This window comes from Ambystoma mexicanum, chromosome 7q (assembly GCF_040938575.1).
Source record: "Ambystoma mexicanum isolate Mex_15411 chromosome 7q, UKY_AmexF1_1, whole genome shotgun sequence".
NCBI lineage: Eukaryota > Metazoa > Chordata > Amphibia > Caudata > Ambystomatidae > Ambystoma > Ambystoma mexicanum.
Window position 1 is genome coordinate 249,442,605 of NC_090941.1, and position 21,324 is coordinate 249,463,928.

The window sequence follows — 21,324 nt, forward strand, 5'->3', positions numbered from 1 at the left end:
AAGGCGTACTGGCTATCAGTATATATATTTACTATACGCCCTTCAGAGAGTTCACAAGCTCAGGTCAATGCTATAATCTCTGCGGCCTGCGCAGAGTTATGCAAAATTCTCTTAGTTTCAACAACTTTACTCAATGTAGTAACTGCGTAAGCAGCTGTAGATGTACCATCTGAAAGTTTGAAGCAGGGGCCATCACAAAACAGCTCCCCTTCTGCATTGTCCAAAGGAGTATCTATAAGATCTATCCTTCCCTTCGTTTCTTGTTCAGTGGTATACAGACAGTCATGTAATTCTTCGTCACCGCAAACAGTGTTTTGCGGGAAAGGTAAGAGTTCAGCTGGATTAAGAACACAACAGCTCTTAATTTGAATATGCGGGGCAAACAGAATTAATTCATACCTTGTTAACCGTGCAGAGGTGAGGTGTTGCGTTTGGGTTTTGTTCAATAGGATATCTAGAGAGTGAGGTACCATCAAAATCAAATCATGGCTTAGGATCATTCCCTCACTCTGTTTTACAGACGCGGCAGCAGCGGCGACAGCTCGCAAACATCTTGGCAAAGCGCATGCGACAGGATCAAGGGCGGAGGAGTAGTAGCCGCACGGCCTATTCTTCCCTCCGTGTTCCTGTGTTAACACAGCCAAAGCACATCCATTACATTCATGCACAAACAACACAAAGGCCTTGTCATAATTTGGAGTACCCAGAACCGGTGCAGAGCATAACGCGGTTTTGAGAAGCTCAAATGATCGTTGATGTTCCGATTTCCATGGCAGTGGCAGAGAAATGCCCTTCTTCGTCAAAGCCAACATCGGTTTTATCACTAGCGAAAAGTTTGGGATCCACAACCTACAGTAAGAAGCCATACCTATTAAGGCTCTGACTTCCTTCTGTGTATTTGGAACAGATATGCCAGAAATGTGTTTTATTCTTTCAGGTGTCAATCTTCTCCCCTCCTTTGACAGGAGGTAGCCTAAATAGGCAACCTCCTGACAACAATATTGAAATTTTTTGAGCGAAGCTTTATGACCATTTTTAGCTAGATGAACAAGCAACAGTACAGTGCCTTCTTTACAAGCACTTTCAGAGTCTGCAGCCAAAAGCAAATCATCAACATATTAAAGCAGTGTACAAGTAGGTGGCAATTCAAGGGTGTCGAGCTGTTCTTTCAAAGCTCTACTATAAATGCTTGGACTTTCAGTATACCCTTGAGGTGCCCTAGTAAATGTAAATGAGCGTCCCCCCAAGGTGAACGCAAACAAATATCTACTTTCCTTATGTATAGGGATGCTAAAGAAAGCATTTTTTAAATCCACAACGCTGAAGTGCGTAGCCGTAGCAGGGATCATTGTCAATATCGTCGTTACATCAGGCACGATTGGAAATTGTGGGCCAACAACTCTGTTAATAGCACGAAGATCAATTATGAACCGGTATGGGATTGCATTGTCGCCTTTCTTATATACAGGCAAGATCGGACTATTACACAAACTACCTGTAATCTCCTCGATCACCCCACGATGCACAAAATCGGAGACAATGCATTTCAAAGCACTCTCGCCCTCAACTGATATTTTATACTGCGGAATGCGTGGTAGTTTAACTCCATGTTTCAAAACTATCTTAACGGGCTCAATCTGCAGTACCCCGACATCATTGTCGTCAACCGCCCATAAACATTCCGGGACAATGCTAAACTCGGGAGGTAAAGGTCGAATCAGAAACTGAGAATTAGGAAGTTGCTGTGGTGAAACCGTCAGCCGTACTCCATCAGAGGAACAATGAATTACTGCATTCAATTTCTTTAACAAATTCAACCCCAGCAAATTCTCTCCACAGTTCGAAGTAAGAAGAAAAGGGCAATGGTCCGTAAAGGGACCCAAAGAAACAGACACCGGTGAAGAAACCGGACAGACAATTGGTATACCAGAAAACCCTACGGAAACATTTGTTTGCCCTGACAGTGGAATGTTTGGAACCCGAGAATGATCAATGGAGCACTTCTGTGCTCCAGTGTCTATCAAAAACTGGTGTTTCCTATTCCCTACTAATAATTCAACGTAGGGGCCTTTCTGATTAACGGGAATAGGTGAAGGTTCCAAACCCTGCTTCGGGCAGTCCTAATGAAATAGAGTATCGTCAGAAGGAAGCTCTTCAGAAAGGTAGGTAGCAGAAGGGTGATCAAATATGTTCCTCGAGTCCACACTCGAGGTCTGATTTTCCCGTGAAAAAGGTTGCTGAGGATCTTGCAAAAACTGACCTCTATCAGGGCCCCCTGCTCCACGGCGGCCCCTAGGTCGTCTACCCATACTCCCAAACGCACTGTTTGACCTTTGTCGAAGGACGGGGCACTGTGCTCGCCAATGACCTTCCTGGCGGCAATAAGCACATTGATTAATATTCACAGAACCCAAAGGAGCATTTCCTTTTGGGAGATACTGACCTCTAGTCTGTGTCGTGCCTCCTCTGGGGTTTCTAACAATTTTTTGTAATAATACTTTGGTTTTCAAATCTCCCTTCCTCTTTTCTATTTTCTCCTTCTCATTATTAACACGGTTCTCATAATACTGAGCCATGTGCAAAACTTCAGATTGAGATTTTGCCTGCCAAGCGCTCTCAGAGGACATAATCTGTGACTGGATGTCGGGCAACAATCCGCGTACAAATTTGTCCACAAACAACCTTTTCCCAGACTCTGTACCCAAATCCTGCACACTGAAGTCAGAAAATACCTCCTCGAATCTGTTAAAGAATTCGGTGGCGCCTTCAGTTTTCCCTTGAACACAGGCCGTAAGCTTGTCCCAAATAATTCTTTTCTCTGGAATTATAGTTTTTAATTTTGCGACAATTCTATCAGGCAAAGTAAGTATTACCTGTGGTGGTTTCTCACCAGCTGGTCTTTCCCCATCAATCCTAATCATATTAGCCCACGTATCTCCCAACCCTGGCACATCGTCTATTGTCCGAACCTGCTTCCATACATCTACGGGTAGGAGTACAGGGAATAGCAAGTCAATATCACTTAAGGTGAACACAGAGGACTGCAAGACAGACTCTATCTCTTTGTAAAACCCCGTCGGGTTTTTCCTGATATCGGGAACTGATTGTCTAATAGTGTCCACTTCCTGTTGTGAAAACGGGATGTGAACAAATTGTGATACATAATGTGCAGGGATATCCACAGCGGGGGCACCAGTCCCAGCGTTGGCGGGAATCTCAACTTTTGGGACAAAGGTCGGAGGAACCTCTCTCATAGGCAACTGAGATATAGGTACCTCCGGCCGCTTACTAAGCAACAGAGCCAGGTCGAGCGCTAAGGCAGCCGAAGAAGTGTCGGCCGAAAAAGCCCTTTTACAAATCCCCAACAATTCTATGGGGCAACTAACCTTCTTTCTTACACATTCTTCTTGCAGGTACTGTACCATTACCTGAATTACCTTTCTTTGCATTTCTACTGTATACTGACTATACGTGTCATATACTTCATCTGGCGGAATCGATGAATCCGAGATCCATCGAATCGCATCTTTGGTAGAAATTCGTACTTCCTCAGGTGCCGATCTATGACACGGAAGGAACCGTTTCTGTACATACATACTATCGTCTTCGTCATCCTCATCTCGTGACTTTTCAAAGTCCTTCCTATACTCGAACAATCTTCCAACATGACCATATACTTTCTGCTCTGTGTCCCTCGAAAGTGCCAAAGCATTTAGATCTCTCACCCCTTGTGGAAGATCCGAATTTTGTAATCTACCCCACATCACACATAAATGAGTCCCCAAACCTTCGATAAAAACATTTTTCTCGGGAAAACTGTTCAAATTAGATAATGTGGAAAAAACGTTAACTTGATCACCTTTCTCCATACAGTGTTTAGCCCATGCAAACAATTCCTGTTTCTTATCTGCAGAAACAGTATTACGAGTGACGATCTTTGATCCTGCACCTTGATCAACTTCAGTCAATACGGGACCACTCGGGAGCGGAGGTGCAGGTAAATTTAATAAAGGTGCAACTATCGGCGCAGAAGGAAGGGGCGGTGCGATAGGTGGAGGAACAACAACTAGAGGAATAGGAACAATAGGTTGTACAGGGGGAACAGGAATAACAGCAGGAACAACAGCAGGAATGGGCAGAGCGCCCAAGAAAGGATCATACGGAGGTGGCACAGAGGCACCAGGCCTGCGTTCGTTTAACAATTTTTCAATAAATTCTTGGGAAACATGAAAATCTTTAGAGGGGTAAATTCTCTGGATTCCAAGTGAAAAAGCCCTATCCATATTTTTAACTGATTCTGAATGTTTTTCTTTATCATATAACAACGCTTTTTCGGCATTTGTTTTATGACGGCGTGCATGTTTATCCCTACTTTTAAGCTGCTGTAACGCTTCTTTTTTCCAATTCTGTAAAACATCAAAGGCTGCAGGTCTAGCCTTCTTTTTTAGCAAGACCGATTCTAGGTATTCAATACGGGAGATCTCAAAACTACCATTGATTGGCCACTGAAATTCGGAGGCATGTCTGGTTTGTCTGTGCCAAATATCATTAAATACTATACTACCAATGCCATACTTACAGTACATAGTACATGCCGGCGACCCCTCCTGTGGTGCCGGGCGGCTAAATTCCAAAGATTGTCGATCGCTGCGGAACAGAGCCCTAAAGCAGCTAGACAATTTCCCAGGCATTTCACAAAAAATTGGTGTTACCTGGTCAATAATTGTGTCTGCAGATACAATACGCCAAATTCAAATTGTCAGGGTTAAATTAAGAGCCGGGTCACGACTGCACCTGACCAAACCTAAGGAGGACCGTACGGTTTATCAAAGAACTTACCTAACGAATTTTACCTTGTGTTTGGTGGTTTCGACAAATCTGCCCGCCTCAAAAATGGACCCTCGTCAAGATGCCGTGTCAGACCACACGACTATCGTCCAAGGATCGGATTGTGCAGAGCTGCCGAGGTATCGCGTCTCGTTCGGTCGGGCCCGCATAATCACACCGTCCGATCCCGGTTGGATAGTCTGCGTCAACCTTCAATGATCCGGCATCAATCTTGAAGGTCCCTATTCGGGCGCCATCTGTGAAAACATAAAAATTGATATGAGGCCGGGAAGCCCAAAAAGAAACACACCAACACAGGTTACAAAGGACATACAAGTGCTTTATTAAAAAGCTACAACAGTTACCAAAGTCAATTGACAAACGGATAGCTATTCGGCTCTCAGAGTAACGTAACAAACTTCAACGAGGGTTCGATGCATTAGTAGAGAGACCGTATATTTGGAATACTTGGGCTTTTATATCCTTTATCCAGCCCTTGGCCAACCCCCTCGCAGGTTAACCATTCTTGGGATCAGGCCTAGGGTTCCTTGCCAGGTCAATCCTATAATGTATGCATTTTGATCAGTTCCGCTGATACAGTTGTTCATTTACACATAGGTCAGTGATAGGACAAGGTCTCAGTTCGCGACCCCGACAAGTGGCCTGCAGGCATATTAATTATTCGTGTGTGCGGAGGTCACAACTGTCACACCGCTGCGGCCTTGGAAGCTATGGGCAAGATGGAGGCGCTATTAGGTCTCTACGGCTTGTCTTCTAGCGGTCCAGCCTTTGTTTTGCTGCAGACATATATGGAAGCCACGCCCCCTGCGAGTGGCGTTGCAACTCGCTTTCGCTGACTTTCGTTTTGTTCCTCTCCAGTGCCTTTCTAGTTTTTCCCCTTTCTCAGCAATTACCCTTTTGCTTCCCTGTTTTTCCCTGCTCCCTAGCCTTCTCGCCGGGTATCGGTTCTCCTCCCTTGTCTTTCTTGCTATTCTATTCGGTCTACTTTCCCCGGCTTTGGTTAGCTCTGTTTCTGTGGTCAGCCTCGCGCTGCCGCAGACCTGTCTCCCCCGCTGGCCGGGTTCCGACTTGTCGGCTCCCACCCGCTCGGGGTCACTTTCACTTCATCTCTGTTCTCGCGCTCTCTCTCACTCTCTCTCACTCATACTCACTCGCTCTCTCTCACTCTCTCTCGCTCATACTCACTCGTTCTCTCTCACTCTGGCTCATCCTCTCTCGCTCTCTCTCTCGTTCTGACTTCTCGCTCTCCTTGATCTTACCTGTTCTCCGGTAGAGCTTATCCAGTGCTTACCCTGTTTGTTCTTGTGTTATCTTTCCTTCGTCCTTCCTTGGACGCTTCCGTTTGTATTGCGGAAGTCCTCTTCAGTGGCTTCACCCTCTGCCTCTCCTTCCCGGGCTCTTTCATTCCTCCCAAGGAAAGCCCAGTAACAGTGCCGCCATCCATTGGAGTAACCATCAAGATCGTTGTTGCAAGACCATACCAGCCTCTGGACCTTCAAATCCACCCGGCCATCATCATTTGCAGCTACACAGGGTTTTTTCTGCCTTTCGGGCTTTTTCCCTGTTTTGAAGGAGCGGGCTCCCCAGGGTTCACTTGACTGTTTTGTTCCATCAATGGTCAAGGTGGCCTCGGGAGGAGACCGCCCCTATCTCTTTGAACGTAAGAAGGGGAAAGGATCTCTAAAGAAGGAAGACGAAGAAGAGAAAACCCCGAAGGACAGGAGAAGGAGACAGAAGATACCCAGCCACAGTGAAGTTCCAGGTGAGGTGATCCCAGGGAGAGGAGCTGTGGGCAGTGACAGTTTGCAACGCCACCCAACTACTATGGCCTCCTTGGAGCAATACCAGGAGATGGTGACAGCGATTCAAGGCCTCCAGGCAGAGGTTCAGAGCCTCAGAACAGAGAATATCAAATTACGCCAACAGGTAGCGGCTCGAGAGGATTTCCGAGGCGACTTACCTCCCCTGACATTCTCCTTTGGGAAATATGATGGCAGTCCTCAACTCTTGAAAGAACTTTTGGATGCCTGTATGATATACTTTACGTTTCGACCTAAGGCTTATGAACTCGACAGAGCCAAGGTAGGCTTTCTGGTCTCCAACCTTGTGGGCAATGCCTTGGCCTGGGCTACTCCACTGATAGCTCAGGCAAACCCTGCTGTAAATGACTACACTCAGTTCACTCAATTGATGCGTGTCAGATTTGAAAGACCAGAGGTTCAATATTCTTCCTATGAAGCCCTTCTAGACCTCCGTCAAGGAAACCAAGATGTCCAGACTTATGCTTCCACATTTATGAAATTGGCTACGGAGGCGGGGTGGCCGGATTCAGTACAGCAGACCCTCTTCCGACGAGGCTTACATGATGAACTCAAGGACGAGCTTGCTCGGATGGCACGTTCTGCTTCCTTCCAAGATTTGGTCACAATGTCTCTGCAGTTGGAATACAGATTGCAGGAGCGAAGGTTAGAAAGAAGGAGGTTTAGACTTCATCAGTCTGTAGGAACCCCCTCGGCAAATTCCCCTACCAGACCACAGACAGAAGAGCCTATGCAAATAGGAACAACTAGAGGTCCGTTGACTCCCGAGGAACGGAAGAGACGCAGAGACCAAGGTCTGTGCATGTACTGCGGATCCTCGAAGCATCTGCTTCGGAGTTGCCCTGAGGTACCCCCGAGACGCTCGGGAAACGCATCTCCCCGGTCTTGAGCAGGGAAAGGAACCGGGCGGTGCTGAAGAATCCCTGCAATTCTAGGCAACAGGACGTGTCGAGAGAGGACCATAGACTTATGGTATTTACGGTTCATCTTACTTTTGGATCTCTCGCTTCACTAGAAACCTTGGCTATGTTGGACTGCGGTGCTGCAGGAAACTTTATTGATATTCAGTGTGCGCAAGAACAAGCTATTCCCCTACATCAAAAGGACTGTCCTTTGCCAGTAGAGGGTGTAGACGGAGCACCTCTCTCATCCGGACCCATCATCAAGGAGACCGGTCCAGCCACCATGTCTTTGTTTCAGCACCAAGAACAGATTACCTTTGATGTAATTAGAGCTGGCCACTTCCCTGCCATCCTGGGCATACCTTGGCTACGCAAACATAATCCCAGGATTGACTGGTCTGCCAACACCGTCTGTTTTCTGTCGCCGTATTGCTCGGCTTCGTGTCTACCCCAGGCATCTCCTTTTGAGGGGAAGGGAGTCACAATTCCAACCTCCTCGGCTGTGGTCCACACGATTCCTCCGTATTACCAGCAGTACGCCGAGATCTTTGAAGATAAACTACCCCGTACTTTACCCCCACATCGAGCAGAGGACTGTGCCATCAATCTGAAGCCTGAAGCATCGGTTCCTTTTGGGCGCATGTATCCTATGTCCCTACCAGAAAGAAGGGCACTGAAAGAATATCTAGATGCTAATCTACAAAATGGCTTGATCCAAGAATCTCATTCTCCAGCAGGGGCCTCTATGTTTTTCATTCCCAAGAAGGGTACCACAGAACTCAGGCCGTGTATAGATTACCGGGGATTGAACAGCTTGACTATTCGAGATAGATACCCTATGCCCCTTATAAAGGAGGTACTTGAAGCTGTTGAAGGAGCTTCTATCTTCACCAAGCAAGATCTTCGGGGAGCCTACCACTTGCTGAGAATAAGGAAGGGGGATGAGTGGAAGACCGCCTTTCGGACTCCTCTGGGGCATTTTGAATATAGAGTCATGCCCTTTGGTCTGGTGAACGCCCCTGCCGTATTCCAGCGCTTCGTTGATAAGATCTTCTCGGACTTGTTATATGCCTCAGTAGTGGTCTATCTGGACGATATCTTGGTCTTTTCTTCTTCCCTTTCAGAACATCAAAGGCATGTCACTCAGGTCCTCCAAAGGTTAAGGGATAATCAGCTCCTGGTTAAGCCAGAGAAGTGCGTCTTCGAAGCTGCCTCAGTGTCATATTTAGGGTTCATCCTCTCAAAGGAGGGGGTGCAGATGGATCCCGAAGAAGTAAGGGCAGTCCTTAGATGGCCTACTCCAAAGAGCCCCAAGGAGATACAGAGGTTTCTGGGTCTGTCCAACTTTTATCGACGATTCATCCCTAATTTCCCTGACATTGTTTTGCCCATCACTCGTCTTCTTAAGAAGGGTCAGAAGTTTGAATGGGATAAGGATGCCGATCAAGCCTTCCAGTTACTCAAGAAGACCTTCACGACAGCTCCCATTCTAGTGCAACCTAACCAATCTCTCCCCTTTGTGGTAGAGACGGATGCCTCCGGAGGGGCAATTGGAGCCGCCCTCCTACAGACTGGCAAGGATGGAGTGGAACATCCTGTTGCATATTATTCTAGGTCGCTTACACCGAGTGAAAGGAATTACTCAGTATTGGAACGAGAGCTACTGGCGATCCGCCAGGCATGCATTGAATGGAGACATTTATTACAGGGAGCTGCCCATCCTTTTCTGGTCCGTACAGACCACCGGAATCTGAAGGTTTTGCAGCAGATGGAGTGTCGTAACTCCCGACATGCTCGATGGGCCTATTTTTCCCAATTTGACTTTGAAATAACTTACCTTCCCGGGAAGGACAATGCCTTAGCGGATGCTCTTTCCCGGAGTCTGGAGTACCAAGAGAATCAGGGCCAGGATTAAATACTTGTGGGCAAGAGAATCCTGGGAATGATTAGTTCCTTCTTGCAAGAAGTAGAGCTTGCTACCAGTCGTTCCGAAGTGTCATCGGAGTACCAACCACTCCTGGTTAAGAGGGGTATGTTGTACTTTCATCAGGGCGCACTGTATCTACCGTCTAAGGAACTTCAAACTCAAGCCTTGTATTGGTGCCACGACCTTCCTTCGGCTGGGCATAAGGGCCAAGGGGCAACCCTACATTTGGCTTCTAGATATTTCTGGTGGCCGACAATGATAAAAGACATTAAGGCATACGTGACGGGTTTTCCAGTATGTGCAGCCAACAAGCAAACCACTCACCGACCTTTAGGCCTGCTCCAACAAGAACCTCTACCATCTCAACCTTGGGAACATATTTCTACTGATTTTATTGTAGATCTTCCCCCCTCTAGGGGGTACACAGCTATTATGGTGACTGTAGACACCCTGAGCAAGATGGCACATTTCTCTCCCTTGCCTGGCCTGCCTTCTGCTCCTGCTGCGGCCGAAGTATTCCTGAGAGATGTGGTGAGATTACATGGCCTGCCCAGACCATCGTGTCTGATAGGGGGGCCCAATTCACCTCTCGTTTTTGGTCAGCGTTATGTAGCTCTTTGGGGATAAAGAGAGCTTTATCTTCTGGTTACCATCCCCAGAGCAACGGCCAAACAGAACGTTTAAATGCCACCCTCGAACAATATCTCCGCTGTTTCTGCCATCAGGAACAGGACATGTGGCAATCCTATCTAGCATTGGCTGAAATCACCTACAATAATTCCCAACATTCCGCCACAGGATTTAGTCCCTTCTTCTTTACCTACGGGTATCATCCGAGACACATACCTCTTTTTGGGATACCTCCTACAACTGTGCCCTCAGTTGATCAACGCCTTCATGATCTTCGTTCCATCTAAAAGGAGGCGGTGCAGAAGTTGGAGGCTAGTAGGATCCGCTACAAGAAATATGCCGATAAGAAGAGATCACCTAATCCCAGGTGGACAGTAGGAACTAAGGTGTGGTTATCAACCAAATATCTCCCACGTTGGGTTCACCCAGGAAAATTCTCGGCCCGTTTCATAGGTCCATTCCCTATTCTGTCTCAGGTGAATCCTGTCGCCTTTCGTTTACGACTACCACCTAGTCTGAAGAAGATTCACCCTGTATTTCGTACCTCTCTTCTGAAAGCTTACCATCCCGATCCCATGAGTCGTCGTGGACTCTCCTCCTCAAGGATCGAGGATCCTGACCCTGAAGAATATGAAGTGGAGAGGCTGTTGGATTCCCGTTACAGACATGGCACCGTACAGTATTTGGTCCATTGGAAAGGGTATTCTGCTGCAGAAAGATCTTGGGAACCCAGACATAACATTCACGCCCCACGTCTACTTAGACTGTTCCATCGCCTTCACCCAGGGAAACCTGGAGGAGAAGGGATGAGGAGAGGGCATACTGTCACACCGCTGTGGCCTTGGAAGCTATGGGCAAGATGGAGGCGCTATTAGGTCTCTACGGCTTGTCTGCTAGCGGTCCAGCCTTTGTTTTGCTGCAGGCATATATGGAAGCCACGCCCCCTGCGAGTGGCGTTGCAACTCGCTTTCGCTGACTTTCATTTTGTTCCTCTCCAGTGCCTTCCTAGTTTTTCCCCTTTCTCAGCAATTACCCTTTTGCTTCCCTGTTTTTCCCTGCTCCCTAGCCTTCTCGCCGGGTATCGGTTCTCCTCCCTTGTCTTTCTTGCTATTCTATTCGGTCTACTTTCCCCGGCTTTGGTTAGCTCTGTTTCTGTGGTCAGCCTCGCGCTGCCGCAGACCTGTCTCCCCCGGCGGCCGGGTTCCGACTTGTCGGCTCCCACCCGCTCGGGGTCACTTTCACTTCATCTCCGTTCTTGCGCTCTCTCTCACTCTCTCTCACTCATACTCACTCGCTCTCTCTCACTCTCTCTCGCTCATACTCACTCGTTCTCTCTCACTCTGGCTCATCCTCTCTCGCTCTCGCTCTCGTTCTGATTTCTCGCTCTCCTTGATCTTACCTGTTCTCCGGTAGAGCTTATCCAGTGCTTACCCTGTTTGTTCTTGTGTTATCTTTCCTTCGTTCTTCCTTGGACGCTTCCGTTTGTTTTGCGGAAGTCCTCTTCAGCGGCTTCACCCTCTGCCCTCCTTCCCGGGCTCTTTCATTCCTCCCAAGGAAAGCCCAGTAACAGTGCCGCCATCCATAGGAGTAACCACCAAGATCGTTGTTGCAAGACCATACCAGCCTCTGGACCTTCAAATCCACCCGGCCATCATCATCTGCAGCTACACAGGGTTTTTTCTGCCTTTCGCGCTTTTTCCCTGTTTTGAAGGAGCGGGCTCCCCAGGGTTCACTTGACTGTTTTGTTCCATCAACGGTCAAGGTGGCCTCGGGAGGAGACCGCCCCTATTTCTTTGAACGTAAGAAGGGGAAAGGATCTCTAAAGAAGGAAGACAAAGAAGAGAAAACCCCGAAAGACCGGAGAAGGAGACAGAAGATACCCAGCCACAGTGAAGTTCCAGGTGAGGTGATCCCAGGGAGAGGAGCTGTGGGCAGTGACAACAACGGCCAGAATCTCACTCAGAATGTTATTCAGCCTCCATTTTTGATGTTCAGGGTGACTTCCACATTACAAGAGAACCTAAAATGGCGGCTAAATCCAAGATGGCGACTTACATTACTTTTCGTTAAGGTCAAGACCTTGCCGTGGAGTCTATTCACATGATATTTTAGACAACTTGGCGTAGGCCAATACACATTCAATTACTGAGGTAGGAGACATAATATTATTTCAATTTCAACAACAGGCCTCAGCCTGTTTAATGGTCAATGACTCTGTCCAACTGGTGTTGTGTCCTCTTCACGCGTGGGTGGCCTCCAGACGTTTCATCATGTGTCCTGCTTACTGTCCCATCATCATTTGCAGTGTTGTCACTTGACTCACATGAATCTGTTGATGCTAGTCAACACTGCCTGTCAATGCACAGGTCTATGGTCAGCCTTTTGATAACATGCTAGCCATCCATGCTTTTGCACTTGGGTGGAGGGGTGCTTTGCTTGTAGATATGCTACCCATTGAATGCACATTGCACGTGATGCCTGAAGTTGACCTTGCACTGCCTTCACATTTTCTGACACACACCATGAAGTACTTGTACATGTAGGGAGTGAGTAACGTACACATTGGCTGCACTGCATAAACGCACTTCAATGCAAACTACCACCTTTCAACAGGTCTGATAACAGAAGCAATTCCAAGTTGACCTAGCATGCATGCCAGGTTCTATTTTGTGTGTCACATGTCTGCCTGATGTTGTCGGTGTGTGTGTGTGTTGTGTGCTTCTGACATGTGTAGTGACCTTTTTTCTCTATATTTTTCCGATGATGACGCAATGGAGTTGGAGGATGGTGTTGTCATGCCAGGCACAGGGTTGGTATCACTACATCAACCCCGCACAAGTGGGGGTCGTGGGGTGGCAGGCCACGAAAACCCCCAAGTGCTACAGGACATCTTGTCTCTGGCTGGCTATGAGTCCAGCCCTGATGACGACTCTGACATCCATGTCGAGTTGGATGAGCATCAGGTCCATGTGTCAGGGGTGAGTGATTCTGATGTGGACACTCCTCTCTCTGAGACACCTGCACTGAGGGGTCAGACAGTCTTGGAACCTCTGCCCGTGGTGAATCGGGATGCAGGGTCACCCTCCACACCAGTCACTGATGTGCCTGGGACAACACGTCGACAGGGCATGTAGTTGTGCATCCGCAGGCGGTGCCAACACGATGAGGACAACCGGTCCTTGGGTCCCGCAGGGGTCAAGCCCAGCAACGCGGTCGCCACGCGCAACCGCTGTATACTGAGTGGGAGCAAGACATGACTGCCAATTCAGAACGGCAGGGGGCAGCAATGGAGAACATCGCTGAGAGCATGGAGCATGTGGCCCGATCCGTGCTCCCCCCTGGTAGGCAGGTGCTTCTCCAGCAGCAGGCGGCACGGTCCACGGCCCGCTCGCTCAGGCTGGGCATGGCGGTCTCAGACAGGGCACGCCAGGCTGAAATGTCGTCTCTGCATCAAGCAATTGCTGCTCACGCAGAGGCACATATGGAGGCCCTGAGGGAGGAGTATGCTTCCCTCAAATCCACTCTGGGTGTCCTTCTGATGTCCCAGAGGGAGCGGTCAGAGGAGAGGTTTGCACAGCTTCAGCGTACCATCTTGGCTGAGCTACAGGCTTGCCGGGAGGTGCAGCGGTTGTCCAGCTAGGCCTTGCAGGAGGAACTCCGTGTTACACGTGCTACCTTGCAAGAGGAAGCACGTGTATCACGGGCGGTTCTGCATGCAGACCTACAAGTCATCGCCACACAGAACCAGGCTCACCCGTCCGGCAGACTTGCTGCCGACGAGGGGCAAGCTGCGGCTAGGCGTGGCCAGGCTACTGTGCCATATCCTCCTTTCCAGGATGAGCAAGACTCGGACGACCATCTATCTCCCACATAGGTCGGGCTATGCAGGCGTTGAGCCCATGGAGATTTTTTTTTTACTCAGCATCATCGCATGTGGGTGTTGAGCATTACCCTGTACTGCCCCCCTCCTGGGTGCCCCCCCTTCCAGGTCATATGTGGCCATTTTTGATTTTTCTTTTAGTTTAGTTAGTTAAGTTTCTGTTTGATAGTTAGTTTAATTAGGTAATGTAGGTTTTTCGTAGTTAGTGTAATTAGTTAATATAGTTTAAAATTGCTTGTGTATTGTGCTTTCATATGACAGTGTGGTGCTTTGTGGCTTTTAAAAGCATAAACTGTCTGTTCCAGCTGGGCCCTTCAGGCTTGTCTTGTGTATGTGTTTGCTGCTTGGGGTCCTTGACTCACATATGCCACTCCTGCTTCCCTTATCCATGGGCTCGCAAGGATGGTTCGGTGTAACAGCCTATTACACAAGGGCTTTGGACTGTCATATCTGTGGCATGTCTGCTGCTGTGGAACTTGTGTTAACACCCCTAGTGGGAATGATTGGGGTGTTATTGACCACTGTTCTGCTTCTGCTAGATGGGGTGTTTCATGATTCATGTGTACATTCATTGCTATGCATTGTGTAGTATGTTTCTTATCTTTACTGTACATGTGCTTGTTGCAATTCATGCCGTAGATAGTGTGTTCGACACTTTGGCTGTGAAAGACAGACTGTGGTGTGATTGCTGATGTACGTCTCTGACATGGTCCAGTGATGTGATGCCTGAAGAGACACACACAGATGAATCTAATGCATTAATCATGTGTTTCATGCCCTTTCTGCAGGGGGATGAGCCTCCAGACCACCTTTGCCAGCAGACATGGGCCATTGGACGTCTGGAATCTGGACACGTTTGGTGGTGCCCACATGCACATGTGTGCGCAAGCAGAGGCACAGGGATTGCAATCATACATCCGAAAACTGCTGACGTGTTTCAAGGGACTCCAGACAAGGTGAGCAGCACAGGGGGGCCACAACACAGAAAACCTTCCACCAGGCCAGTTGCACATGCATGCTTAGTAGCAGCACTGAGGGTGAGCTTGGACGAATATTGGTGTTGAAAAGCACAATACAGCTCAGATGTGTTGGTGGACTCATGGCTAGTTGATTGTAAGGTTGTCTGGGGCACCTGCAGGGGCAGTGGCACATTCCCTCCAGTCCACCATGGTCCATTGAGGCACTTGTATCACCCATGTAGCGTTCTGAGACATGGAAAGAAGCAGCTGACAGGGACAGACGGCAAGGGACAGACTCGGGTGCAGTGCATTTCATTTCCATGTAGAATTTGAAACATGCACTGCCTACTTTATTTGGGTCATGGTGGAACACGACTTGTTTGGAAGTCATCCCTTGCTATATGCGTCTGTCTACTTACCCAGGGAACATTGCATGTTGTGTGATTCATGACACATTGGTGTTCCATTTGCCACGCACCCACCGGCGCCTGACTTACTGCATTTACTGTGTATGAACCATCACAGGGGTAATGTTACGTATGGGTACGAAGCATCTACACCAGATTGTCTGTTTGTAGAGTAGTTTGTTACTTTGGGGAATATTTGGTGGTGTGTTTGTGTGTTATGGGCACGTGCAGATTTTTAAATGTGGCTCTCTTTGCAGCATTGAAGTGCTCCTGTTACAAGACCTGAGAGTGTGCAGGCAGGAGGCCAGCACTCACCCCAGAGATAAGTTTCTCTTTGACTTCCATTTCAGTGAATTGCTGCTATGTTTATGATGAACAAGTTTGGTATGATTGTGTATGTGTTAATGTGAGTGCTACATTCTTGGCCATTCCCTACTTTCCCATGTCAATCCTACTCCCCTCTCCTGCCCCTCATTCCAGTTATCCAGTATGCCAACGCCTGTCCCGACTCCATATACCTGACCCTCCTTCCCCACCAGGGTCTCAGAAGCCTGTGTGAGTTTGACCTTGCAGCCACCCAGACCACAGTGGGGGTGGTTGGTTTGTGCCACTCCTGCACCTGTACACGGGAGCAGTGACAGTACACATCCGTTTGTGGTGCTTCATTCTATGTTATGTACCACACATGGTACACATCCTGTTGTGACATTATTTTACTGTGCTACCTTGGTTGTTAAGTCATTGTGGTAGTACTTGGCCTTTGTGAGGTACTGCTACTTCAAGTCATCTACTGGAGGCTGTTCTGGTTAGTTTTTCTGCCTGCAGGCTTTTTGCTTGGCTTCTGTGTTGGCCTGCTTTGAGTTCTCTTGGATGTAGTGTTTTTGCAAATCAAGGTGGACTCTGCGGGTGCAGGCAACATTTTACACACAAGGTGGGAGATGGTGACAAAGGGGAAGGGTGATCCTGTGGCCAGGTGAAATTCAAGGATGAAGGGTCTATAACCCCGGTGCAGTTGTTCAGTAGGTCATGGTGATTTGTGAGGGAGAGGTGGTGCTTGGTTGGTGATAGTTGCCTTGCCCTGCAGTGTCATGGGCACCCTGACATTGTAATTGTGGTATCCTATGTGTTCTGCTGATCAATGCCTGTTCATGTGTTGTGTTTACCTTTCAGGTGTGAGGGGATAGTTGTGGTTTGACATGCTGAATGTTCACATGTGATGTGTAGAGGACACTGATGGTCACTTGATTGCACATGCATATGTTCAGTGCATGTCCCTACTGACCCACACACTTGCACTATAATGCACTACATGTACAACCACCCTTCCATGTCCACGTGTACACTCTGTTTTCCTTCTGGTGCCCACTGTGTCCCTGCAGCACATGTCCTATGACCAATTGTGGATCCTGTACATGCCTAATTTGCTTTTTGATGTGGTTTGTCGCTTAGATGTGATGCTCAGGGTGTGCATCACACGCAATGGCTGTTACAACTTTGACTTTTGGAATGCATTTGGGTATGACTTCTTTTGGGTGGAAGGTTGTTGGTCAGTCATTTCATCTGATTCCATGTCAGGCATCATTGTCTGATGCCAATTTACATTTTTCACATGGCAATGTGTACCTTATTGGTACTGTGTTGGTGTATGGCTATTGCTTGCCATGTCATGTTTTGCTTTGGGAGGGTTTGAATGACATACCAGTGATAGTCATGGCCTGTTTTGCAGGTGTGTGTGATTCACACCTTGCATGTGTGCCTTTTGGTCACACAGGATTGCTTGTGTTTAAGTAGCTAGGGATGCACACAATGTGGCACTTCCATGGCAACAATCTCAGGGTGGTAAGGTTGTGACAGTTGACTGTCTCTTTGTCATCATCGATTGTCACCTGGTATGTGCCAGGCCTGTGTGAACTCCGCAGGGGTGGGAATTTAGGTGAAAAATGTGTCCACAAGCTGGGTCCGGGCATCCTCGCCACGTGCCCTATCCCCACCCATGGGCAGCGTCTGTGCCTGTGGTTGGGGATGTGGGGGCACCACCATGTCCACCGGTACGCCCTGCCGTGTTACAACATTGTGCAGGACACATGCTGCCACAATGATCCTACACACTACTGGGGGTGCATAGAGTAGCTGCCCACCAGAGCGGTCAAGGGAGCGGAAGTGTGACTTGAGCACTCCGAATGTGCGCTCCACTATGGCCCTGGTTGCAATATGGGCCGCGTTGTATCTTACCTGGGGTGGTGTGGTGGGGTTCCGGATTGGCATCATCATATGGTTGCTCAGAGGGTAGGCACTGTCCCCTGGAGAGGTGATAATGGTTGTGATTATTGGGGTTTGTGTATTTGTGTGTGTGTGTGTGTGTGTGACATGCATGCATGTGCAAGGGCATTTGTAATCACCTAGGAGCCATGTGTCGCCATGCTGCCCAGCTTCCAGGGCCCGGCTCAGGGCAGAAATTCTGTATATGAAACTGTCATGGGTGGAGCCAGGGTAGTTTGCATAGACAGAGGTGATGATTTCTTTTGCATCGCATACCACCTGTACATTGATGGAATGCCAGTGCTTGCAGTTTCGGTAGAGGTGCTCAGTGGTCCTAGGTGGACGTAGGGCCACATGGGTGCAATCTATGGCACCGAGCACTTTGGGGAAGTGTGCCACCCTGTAAAAGTCCAGGACAATGGCCTGCCTTTCTGCGGGTGTTCTGGGCATGTATATGTGCCTGCGGACTGAGGGGCGCGCTGTCATGATTGCCAAGACCTGGTGTAGGCAGCGTGACTGCGTGGCCTGTGAGACCCCCACCACTATGGCAATAGTCCGCTGAAATGACCCAGTGGCCAAAAAATGCAGGACATTGAGCACCTTCTCCAAGGGGCTCAATGCTTGGGAGCAAAAGGTGAGGGATCTAAGGTCATCTTCCCACTCCCTGACCAGGTCTAGGATGATACGGGGTGGAAACCTATACCTGCCGTAGACCTGGTCGTCAGGCTTGTCCGTGGTGAAGAAATGCGTGCCCTGGCTATTCTCCTCCTCCTGCAGTGTCCCACGATCAGTGCTGCGACAAATGGGGCATTCATCGTAGCTGCATATACGTGTCTGTTGTTTGCGCGCACTTTTATACTGTGCGCGGGGACGCTTCCGCCTGCCTTCGTGTGGCGGACGCATTCATGCCTGTGTGTGTCTTTTACCGTGCGCAGGTTTCTCATATTCGTATCCATGAATACAGGTTGTTCGCGTGCGTGTGGGCGTTCTGTGTAGTTCCCTGCAGTACTTCCCCAGTTACGCCTTCTTTTTCACACGTTATTCCCCATTCTGCATGTTACGCCCACTGTTCCGCCTACTTTTTTTGTGTGCGCAGCGCTATGTGCGCTTTTGCTGTGCGCGTAGCGCACGCCGTTTGATGACGTGTGTGCCCGTGTGCGACATGCACCGATTTGGCGCACAACCAGTGGGAAACAAGCGCAGCGCCTTCCTTGAATCGCATGCGTGCGCGTGCGCTTGCTTTCTCACGCTTGCGCCACCTTGCGCCTGCTTGTGCTGGGATTTTCAGTGCACGTTTGTTCCATGAATCGGCCCCGATATGTTTTATGTTGTGTTTCGTGTGATTAGGTGATGTCTGTACTATTTCTTTTATAATGATGAATTTTGGAATTTCTGAATTTTTAGCTAATTTTATTTGTATGTGTAACATTTCATAACTAAGATACATCAAATTAAAAAAAAAAATAGTAATAATCTCTGCATCAGAAATACCCGATTTGTCGTTTGGTATTGACTCTAATTGGAAATGATGACCTGGGCAGTCAACCCAGTTGCAATGTTTAAATAGATTAGTTCATGGTCAGATTATGCTGGTAGGAAATGGGATATACTGGTAAAGTGAGGCATCTGCATTTGCCTTATCAAGAGGGAGATTAATCTGTGATATTTATAAATGTGTAGCGCTTGTTTTGCCACCTGAAACTGATACATTTTTGAGTGCATAACGAGACTAGGCAGTTCAGTGTGTTCGAGCGTACAGTAGAAAGAAAGATTCTGAAATTGCAGGTAGAATTTTTGAAAGACTAGTCACAGATAGTGCCTCACAGATTTGAAGGAGTATAGAAAGTTAGGGAAGACATTAAAAAAGTGACAGACATCACTGATAGCTTTATTAAGTGCCTTCTTACGATTTCAAAGAATATTGTACTCTTAGCTTTGTAATGGGAAAATCCCCACTGAGAATGAAATTAACTCGGCACAGTGTATTAACCAAAGAGTGCTTTTGAGGTTGCTCGCCATAGTGCTACTCTGCTACTTAATGTGTTTCCAGAGATATCTTATGTGCAGTTTGCAAATAAGTTACGGAACAACCTTACAATACTGCCACCGAAACCGTTGTCTTTCCTATTTTGTCAGTAATAGTGTCCTATTGCCGTAATTGCCGTTGTAAAATTGAAGGTGCGGTGAACAATACATTCGCCTCTAGTTCAGCTTCCCTTCACTGGACCCCTGATAATGTATGCTTTATTTGTTCTTTTGGAGGTGCAGTAAGAGACTAAAGTACTGGAACAAGAAATTAAACAGTTACTAAACACTAAAGGTAGTTCTAATAATAATTGTCCTTAATGCAAGCCTGGGGTTATTTGAATACATGAGTGCTATATTTACATCATACATGCCTCATATATGCAACGACATGTTTAGCAATGTCTGTGCATAAGAGCTAATAACCCACGATGAAATGACGAAGGGCCTAATTCACAGACACGTTGTATAATGGCAAAACCCTATTGGAGCACGTTTTGTGAATTCGGCCTTTAGTCTCATTTCCTTGATATTAAAGGTAGGGTGCCATGGGCTTCGCAGATGCAACTGCAGCCCTGGTTACACTACCATACCAACATATGTGCAATTCATTAAAAGATATGTTAATAGTTTGAACATATTGCCCACAATGGTGGACCGTTACACACCTACTAAAAGTCGAAATGGGATAAAAAACACAAAAGTACAGACTACGTTTTGTGGAAAGCTGAAGAAAATAATTGTTACACGGCCAAACACATACATACTGATAGGCTGACATGTGTATGTGACAATAACAATGAAGCTGGACTGGAACCCAAAGAAAATAGCAAGAAAAGCAAAACACACGCATGATATAAAGTACGCAATAAAATGGGACTAGGAATGCCTATGAAGAGTAGACACAGCTGTAATATACACACACTGGCCGATGACGACGCTAATGATCATTTTTAAAACAGAACAGATCAATTTGGAATCTGTAATTAATTCTATTTCTGGGTAAATAACAGCCCTTGCCACATCTGAGATGTGGCAGTACAGTACTTTAACATTCACACAAACCAACAATTATTTAGCTCTCAGCAGCATCTGTTGGAAGCAAGTCAGAAGGGACAAATAAACTGGCAATCCGGAGCTTCATTCTTCACACTCCTGTAAACAACATGTCGTGCAGAACATTTTCGACATGCAACTGAGAGTTGTGACGAGTCACGAACATAATAAGACATGCTTCTCCGTTTGCTGATGTTAGCATCCCTGAAAGCAATACATTCCCTTTCACTAGGTAAGTGACCTGTGAATCCCGAAGAAAGTGCTTGGCAAGAACAGGACTAACCTATTTCTGCTGGACAATTCTACCTTGAAATCCGAAAACAAAGCAGTCGATGCCAACGAGCAAGTGTGCAGGGGGATTGCTCTCACAGATTGATTCCGCCAGCATTTAACAGCTGGGATGCCACACTAGACTCGAGCAGGGCAACAGCACAGGTGGGGCTGGTAGAAACTCGTATTCACTGGATACAGACTAACTCCTTGCGATTAAAATGTCAGGCAATAAGCACTAGCTGTGTGTTTTAACACATACCAGAGCATAGTTCGGTATGAATTGTGACTTTTGAAAACCAGTAATGCATCCATGCAAACAGAAGCTAAACCTTAGGCAA